Raw genomic sequence first — 9332 nt, 5'->3', positions numbered from 1 at the left:
CTGGTGGAGTAGAGAAAAGTCATGGTCAATCCAGGCCTTGTTCATTTTTATGAGTCAACCTGTCAGCATTTTCAGTTGACAGGCGGATACGCTTATCTGTTATAATGCAACCAGCAGCACTAAATACCCGCTCAGACAAAATGCTGGCGGCAGGGCAGGCCAGCACCTCCAAGATGTAGAGCGCCAGTTAGTGCCACGTGTCCAGCTTGGACACCCAGTAGTTGTAAGGCACTGAGGGATCATTGAGGACACTGACACGGTCTGCTATGCACTCCTTTACCATCTTTAAAAAAAATCCCTCCTTGCGACAGCAGGCTGCGCATCAGGGTAAGGGTGCTGGTGGGGTGTCATGAAACTGTCCCAGGCTTTGGAGAGTGTTGCCCTGTCTCTGTTGGAACTGCTATGTGTTCCCTTGTCTCCCCTCCTCGGTTGACCAAGGAAATACGGACTCTGCCGACAGCTTTGTCAGATTGAAATATTTGGAGCAATTTTTCAACAAGGATCTTCTGGTATTGCACCATTTTGCTCATCCTCTCCACCTGAGGAATGAATAGGGTATATTTCCACTGGCCCGGGGGTCGAGTGGAGGGGTGGACCGTAGGCGCAAAAACGCAACCAGAGTATTTTAAAAACCATTATTTTTTTTTTATTGTTATAGTGACAACGCATTTCGGGGTTCTGCGGACCCCTTTTTCAAGTCGCGGATGGAACCGCTGGTGGAGAGAGCGCTGCTTCTAGCTCCTGGCACGTGTGGCATCTGGAAGCTGAATGTAAATACATCAACAACAGGTGAGCAGAACCACTCTTCCTGTTACTTTGGAGGCTCGGCTCTTAACTTATTTATTTACCCTATGAGCGCCTTTTTCTCTCCTTGGCCATTTTTCATCTGAGGAATGAGAGATGAGAAGTACTCTTTGTTGCAGGGGTCAAGAAGGGTGAACAACCAGTAATCCGTGTTTTCTAAAATGCGTATAACGCGTGGGTCGCTGGAAAGGTAGCCTAACATGAAGTCAGCCATGTGTGCCAGAGTACAGGCAAGACTTTGCTGTCGTCATCAGGAGGATCACTCTCAATCTCCTCATCCTCTTCCTCCTCTTCTGCCCACCCAGGCTGAACATATGGAATTAAACTTCCATGTGTGCTACCCTCTGTAGCGGAGGCAACCATCTCCTTCTCATCCTCCTCTTCATAATCGTCCAATTCGCGCTGAGAAGAACTGAGGGTAGTCTGGCTATCACCCTGTGTCAGGGGCGTAGCGTGGGGGGGGCCAGGGGGGCCGTTGCCCCGGGCGCCAAACTGCAGGGGGGCGCTCCGGCGCCAGCTGAAAGTTTATAATAGTATGTTTTTGCAGGACGCGACTCTGTTTGCCGGAGACGAGTGCCGGGTCCTGCGCAACAGCCAGAGTCTGAGGAGGCCGAGAGCAGCTGTTTAGTGCGCCTGCCCGGCCCTGATGATTCATTTGTGCGGTCGCGGCGGGCGCACTGGTTGGTTAGTTAACTGTTAACACTATTAACATACATGGTCGGCGCCGCCTCCTGCTCCTAGTGGCAATCATTAGGCTGGCCTGGCTCCCTCCGGCTCCGCCCACTTTACAGGCAGGAAACACAGTGCGGAGCGCGGGAGCCAGAGCCAGCAGAAGATTGCCAGGAGCAGGAGGCGGCGCTGCGGCAGAAGATAGAGGACAGCATTGTGCACTGTGTCAGAGAGACTCCAGAGAACTGTTGAGTCAGATTGACCAGGCCCTGAGGCTGAGTCTGAGTAAGCCCTGAGCCAGTGAGCCGCCCTAGAAGAGTCCAGACTGACTACTACAGTGAGCAGAGGTAGAAAGGTAGCCAGACAGCTGCTGCCCCACGCCGAGGCTGAGTTAGTGGAAATTAAATAGTGGCACTAGTAGTGATTAAGTTGGGTGGCCATGCCATGTCATAATGATGACCCTCCCTCCCTGTCCCTGAGTCTGTGTGTGGGGGGGATGGTGGCTCAGATGGTGGGTTTACAGTGTGCACCACTGTCTGAGTCAGACTGAGCATGCAATAATAATGGTAATAAATCAATGAGTGAAGTGCCAGATCTCTGCCAGGCCAAATAGGTGGCATGGCAGTTTGGCATTCATGGTTCTGATGTGGCAGGATAACTGTAGAGGGGCACTGAGACAGTACTGCCTCTGGGATGCCATCTGCCCATCTCTATAACAGGCCTACGCTGGGGCTGGGCTGGTATGGACAGAAGAGATGGGCAGAAGATGGCATCCTAGAATCACCCTTCACCAGCACCCTGACTGCCACCTGCTTGGCCTGCCTGGCTCTCATGGCACTTCACTGCATACCTGCTGTTTGGCTATCAGCTTCCTCTTCAGTCTTCACTTCACCTCATGTCCAGACAAGTATCTTTGCAGTCGCTGACCAAGTCTAGGCTAATTTCTCATTAGCAGCAGGGCAGGCTGTCGGATCCTGCCGGTGATTTACATGTGCCCCCGGACTGACGATCCATCCCCATTGACTATAATGGGGGCGGTGGTGGAGTTCTGGCGGGGGGGGGGGGGGCGTTGCTAGCGCCGGAACGAGATGGCCGCATAGCTCTGTGCTCTGTAAGGAGACTCGTCCCTAACGCTTGCTAACATTAGCTTCCAGAGGCAGGAATGGTGAAAATCGGGAACCCCCGACAAGGCGACCCTCCCGCCACCACGAAGAACCAGATATCTGGCGGCGACATGGAGAAATTCCTAAAGAAAGCCGCTACAATGGTCGCAGCCAGGGAGCCCAAGATGGCGCCGTCACCACTGCTTAAAGCACCCAAGCGCGCTCCGGCCCAGTCGGAAGAAGACAGTGATGCCGAAGAGACGCATTCAGCCTCTGAACTCCCGATCACGAGGAAATACCTAGACCGCGCTCTGGGCAGAGTGATGGAACCGATCCTCGCGGAGCTCTCGGCCTGCAGGCAGGAGGTGAGACAAATCGGGGACCAGGGTGGAAACTCTAGAGACGCACCAAGCTGCGATCTTAATCCACCAGACCTCTGTGTCTGATTCCTTTCGTCGCTGTGCCTCTTACCTAAATGACCTCCACAGCGCATTAGAGGACCAAGAGAACAGGGGGCGCCGTAACAACCTCCAATTCAGAGGTGTGCCGGAATCGGTCCTCCCAGGCAATATCTCGGCCTCCATCTTAGAAATCTGTGGCTTGCTGCTGGGGTCCGACTTCCCGCAAGAGGTCATAATAGAGCGTGCGCACAGGGCCTTAAGGCCTAAGCCTAAACCGACAGAGCCACCCAGAGACATTACATGCAGATTCCTTAACTTCCAAATGAAATCCGCCATCTTGGATGCAGCACGTACCCGCTCTGACCTGGTCTATGAGGACTCCAGGATCGACATATATCAAGACCTAGCACCCTCAACACTGAAAAAACGCAGATCCCTGAAGCCCCTAACGGATTGGCTCCGATCCCACAGAGTCCCTTATAGATGGTCATATCCGTTTGGCCTAACATTCACCTATGAGGGAAAGAGGGTTAACGTCTCATCCTTTACTGATCTCACGGCTACCTTCGAGCTATTGAATGTTCCTCCTATGCCGATAGAGAATTGGGAACTGTTTCAAGATCTGAGTGTTCTACCGGATATTCCCAAAGTGGCCCCATTCGAAGTGCTCCGTACGCCGAAGTCGTCCCGTTCCAAGAAAAGAGGCTCTAACCTTACTCCAAGAAGTCTTTCTCAAGAGCATTAGACTGATCCGCATGGTAACATCCTGACCCTATAGAGACCTGCTGGTGTTAAGAAGTATGCCTTCACCTGCTTGCAGTTACTTAACGCCGATATCCACCCTATGGCCATGGGCACTATCATAACCACTCTGAATAGACTTCCTCCCCTTTCTTGCCTCACCACAGTTACTTTATGGGCGTTATACGTTCTCCCCCTCGGTCTACAGACCAACTAACCCCCTCTCATCTTTGTCATATCACAATATGTTTACAGTCTTAACTGTTGTTTGTCTAAACTGTTTTGTTCTGTTTTCTCTACCCATTTTAATCCCAAGGTACAGGCCTTTCTCAATGCCACAGAGTAAAAAAACCCTCCTTCTCGCACCCGTACTGTTGCGCTGGACACCGATCTCCCACAGACCTACTGTGCCTCCTGGGGGGGACCACTACAGATGCAAGGTAATACACCACACACCATACCCAATGGCTGATCTATCTGTGGCCTCTTACAATGTTAAAGGTTTTCATTCCCCTTCAAAGAGGAGCCAGATCTTTACCATTCTAAGAAAAGCTGGTGCTGGGGTGGTCTTCCTCCAGGAGACGCATTTTCGCTTCAACCGTTACCCAGACATGAGATTCTCTTATTATTCCAACTGGTATCATTGTGGGGTCAGTATAGGTCTCCATAGGAGAATTCCCTTCAATTTTGTGGACCAGCGTATGGATCCGGATGGCAGGTTCCTGTTAATTAAGGGGAATATTGGACCGCAAACTTATACTTTCATCAACCTATATGCTCCAAACTCTGGTCAATCTCGTTGGTTGGCGGATATTTTCCCTACCATAGATTCCTTTAAAGAGGGAATAGTAGTGGCAGGAGGTGACCTAAATATAGTACTATACCCACAGCTGGATATCTCCTCACAGAGGTCTTCCCACTCTAGCAAATCCTTAAAATCAATCAGGAATGCCCTTTGGGACTTACATTTGGTGGACATCTGGCGATCCCACCATCCCAGTACTTTAGATTACACGTACTTTTCCCCAGTCCATAACACCTACCACAGAATTGACTACCTGTTCATCTCCAAGGAACACCTACATCTATGCAGGGAATCATCCATCGGCTCAATACACGCCTCAGACCATTCCCCAATTTATGTCTCAATCCTAGCCCCTACAGAAACTCCCTCATGCTTTAATTGGCGCTTAAATGAAACTATATTGGGCTACCAAGATTCAGTCGGCATGATCTCCAAACACATCACAGAGTATTTCTCACTGAATAAGAGCCCCGATCTCATGGCAAACACCCTCTGGGATGCCCACAAGCCGGTAATCAGGGGACAATTTATCAGCATTGGCACACACCTTAAGAAAAAGAGGGAAAGGGAAATTGATGATGCACTAAAAAACATCCAGAGGCTTGGATCACAGCATAAAGCTAATCCGTCCGAATCTCAACTTCAAGAACTATCGGAGTACAGGGCCAAACTCAAATCCCTCCTAGTGGCTAGAGCAGCTAAATACTATATGAATTCCCAGCACAAATTCTTTGCACATGGCGACAAGGCAACCAAATTCGTCATGAGTAGAATTAAGGGGAGGAGATCTGCGAATTATGTCCACCAGCTAACCTCGCAGGGTGGGTCACCCATCTTCTCGGTCACACAGATAGCAGCCCAGTTCCGCTCCTTCTATAACGACCTCTACAATCTCCCTACCACAGTGGACGCAGAAGCCCATGCTTCTGCTCTGTCTGCATTCTTGGAAGCCTCTAAACTTCCTAACATTTCCCCAGAACAGAAGTTAAGCCTCGAAACCCCCTTTTCATTGGATGAGCTCAAGAAAGCGATGTGCCAAATGCCATCAGGTAAGAGCCCGGGTCCAGACGGACTTCCGTTGGCTTATTACAAAACCTTTAACAAACTTCTCTTCCCGCATCTTCTGGAAGTTTGTAATCAGACCCTACAGGGCACTCCTCTCTCAAGAGACATGACCGCGGCTCACATCACCCTCATCCCTAAAATAGGGAAAGATCCCAAATTATGCTCTAATTATAGACCAATCTCCCTCCTAAACATAGACCTCAAGCTCCTGGCCAAGATGCTAGCCAACCGTTTGGCCACCCTTCTCCCTCAACTGGTTCACGGGGATCAGGTGGGCTTCATCCGCAACAGAGAGGGCAAGGACAACACAACCAGGGTGATTAATGCACTATGTCATGCCAAACGGATTGCTTCTCCTCTGCTCTTGCTTAGCACGGATGCGGAGAAAGCATTCGACAGGGTAAAATGGTCGTACCTGAAGCAGGCTCTGTTGAGCTTTGGCCTACCTGATCCCTTTGTCCAAGCAACTTTCTCGATGTACAAACACGCAACAGCCTCAGTCCTAGTAAATGGAGGCGTGTCCCCCCCGTTCCCTATCAGAAATGGGACCCGCCAAGGCTGCCCGCTATCGCCCCTCCTCTTCATATTAGCACTTGAGCCATTTCTCTCAACTATCAGGCTGGACCGGAGGGTGGAGGGTCTTTGTTTGGGAGGCAGGGGACAAAAAATAGCTGCCTTTGCCGATGACGTCCTCATAATGACAACCAATCCGAGGGTGTCCTTGCCCCACATTCAGTCTCATCTTAGCACATATAGCATCCTTTCAGACTTCAAAATTAACGCCAACAAATCGCTCGTAATATGTCTAGGCATTCCCCAGAGAACCAAGAGCCAGTTAATGATTAATTCTCCATTCAATTGGTCCTCCCCAACTATTACTTACCTAGGGGTAAAGATCAGCCCAGATATAGCCGAACTATTTTCCCTTAATTACACCCCGCTGAGAAACTCACTTTTTGAAGCCATAGATAATTTGGCCAGGACCAACCCTATGATGTCTTGGTTTGGTCGTAAAAACCTTCTCTCTTCCCTAATCCTGCCTCGACTTACCTATATGCAACAAGTCCTTCCTATCCCCGTCCCAAAGCATTATTATGACTCCATAATACGAAAGTTCAGATCCTTCATTTGGTGCGGAAAGAAAGCGAGGCTCTCATTTGCCCTCCTTACCAGGCCCAGGCATACGGGGGGAATAAGCCTCCCAAATCCTGATCTCTATGGGAAGGCTATCCTTCTGTCCCGCGCATAGCCTGGCTACGCCCTCCCCCACGCTCGGCCATAGCTCAGATGGAACTGGACATCTTGAATACTCCAGCCAGAGCTCTTCTTTTGGGCCAAGAGTCGACCCCCCCTGTCTCAATGTCCCATTACCCAATAATTAAGGCCACGCTGGATGCCTGGAAGTGGCTATCTACCTCGCACTGCTCCATTCCGTTCCCCTCCCCCCTGCTGTCAGTAGCAGATGCCCTTAACACGGCCCCACATACTCTACGTAGCTCGACCTCTATGGGATTAATCTCTTCCTCAACTCCCTTGATCTCCTTGGCTCTCCCCACTGGAGCCTGGATGGGCCCGGAGGATACAAACACTCTACTCAACCCCCTTCCATGCGACTTCCTTTCGGTCGCTTATCTCAGAGCCTACCTGAAACACCACATAAACATAGGTGACCTCATACGTCCTTTAGTGTGGTTTGAGGCATTGATATCGGCTCAACCAACTCCTAGAAAACTCACATCTCAAATCTATGGCAAATTGCGGCACACACCTATGATAGCCAAACCTTCCTTCGTGAGACAATGGGAGCTAGATCTGAACATAGACATTCCCTACGAAACCCTACCGAAACTACTAGAATCTCCCCATCGGGCCTCCCGCTGTGTCCGAATCCAGGAAAATGGCTACAAGATCCTTACCAGATGGTATAACAAGCCGGACAAGACTATAAGATTTGTCGAGTCTGCTTCGGACACTTGCTGGAGGTGCCTGGGAGAGAGGGGTACGTTCTTCCACATCTGGTGGGGTTGCCCCCTAATTCACAAATGGTGGTGTGAGGTCTTCTCATTGGCTAATAAGGTCTGCAGCACCAAGATACAGCCTTTGCCGCTACTCGCCCTCCTACCCTTCTCCCAAGAAAAGGGTAATGTCAAACCGCCCTTCGTATTCACGCAAATGCTGCTGGCGGCTCGCCTGCTACTTCCCAAACATTGGTTGCAGACTTCAACTCCTACTATGGATCAGTGGTTCCAAAAAATTGACCAGATCCACAGGTTTGAGGAACTCTCCTCTTGGGAGTCACGCTCTCACGTTCTTTTCCTCAAAAAATGGTCGTTATAGTCCAAGTTTAGATCCCCCAACCCCAAATAGACATCTCTACTGCCTAACTAGTATGGGATCCTACTACTCTGCTCCCAGACAATATCATATGTTACATTATATTGCCCTCCCAGGGAACTCTCCTGGGTCTGATAGGGTACCCTACCACCATCGCTTCAAAATATCCCTATCAGCCCCACCTCCTCAACTTCCTGGGTGATCTGACACTCATACTCCTCTCACTGGTTTGTGAATGCCTGCCTTTGGGTTCTATGTGTCATTTATGCAATACTTTGACAATTGTCTCGTACTTACTCTGATCTCAACATTACTTAAGTGTGGCCTGCGTGCCTTTACCTTGGTACCCTGTTACCCTTGTTATACTTGGAAATTTCAATAAAAAAAATAAAAAAAAAGGCGCATGCACAACAGTTAGGGGGCGCCATACTAGGTTCGCCCCTGGGTGCTGGCAACACACGCTACGCCACTGCCCTGTGTAATGTCTTCCCCCATTTCCCCCTCTTCCACATGCAAACAGTCATCCATAATTTTGAGCAGCAAGCATTTGAGTAGACACAGAAGTGGGATGGTTACGCTCTTGATTCTTCAAAGTTTCTTAAAACCTCACAGAGGTCAGACATCCATGCCCACTCCTTGCTTGTAATTAGTGGAAGCTGACTGGAAAGGAGACAACCGTGTTGCAGCTGGCATTCCGCTACTGCCCTCTGCTGCTCACAAAGCCTGGCCAACATGTAGAACGTTGAGTTCCAGCACGTGTTCAAGTCACACAACAGCCGGTGAGCTGTCAATTTCAAGCGCTGCTGCAGCATTGACATACCGGCTGAAGCTGTCGATGACCTACGGAAATGTGCACACCCGGGGCGCACCTTCACCAGTAGCTCAGGCAAATTGGGGTAGGTTTTGAGAAACCGTTGAACCACTAAGTTTAAGACATGTGCTAGGCATGGGATGTGTCTGAGAATGCCGAGCTTCAAAGCCGCCACCAAGTTACGGCCATTATCAGACACAACAATGCCTAGTTCTAGGTTGAGTGGAGAGAGCCACAGCTCAGTCTGGTCTCTTATCCCCTGCCACAGCTCTGCGGCGGTGTGCTGTTTGTCACCTAAGCATATCAGCTTCAGCACGGCCTGTTGCCGCTTTCCCACTGCAGTGCTACACTGCTTCCAGCTACCAACTGATGACTGACTAGTGCTGCACGCAGATAATTCAAAGGTGGAAATAGAGGAGAAGAAGTGGGGGTGGGAGCAACAAACGTAGGTGCTGACGGAAACCCCGATCGACGTAGGGCCTGCAATCCTTGGCGTCGGTAGCATCTGTGCCATCCCAGGGTACCACTCGCTCCCGGCCTCAACAACATTCACCCGGTGTGCTGTCAGGGAAATGTAGCGTCCTTGGCCGAATGTACTT

Source organism: Bufo gargarizans, chromosome 2 (assembly GCF_014858855.1).
Source record: "Bufo gargarizans isolate SCDJY-AF-19 chromosome 2, ASM1485885v1, whole genome shotgun sequence".
Classification (NCBI taxonomy): domain Eukaryota; kingdom Metazoa; phylum Chordata; class Amphibia; order Anura; family Bufonidae; genus Bufo; species Bufo gargarizans.
This window is presented reverse-complemented; position numbering follows the sequence as displayed.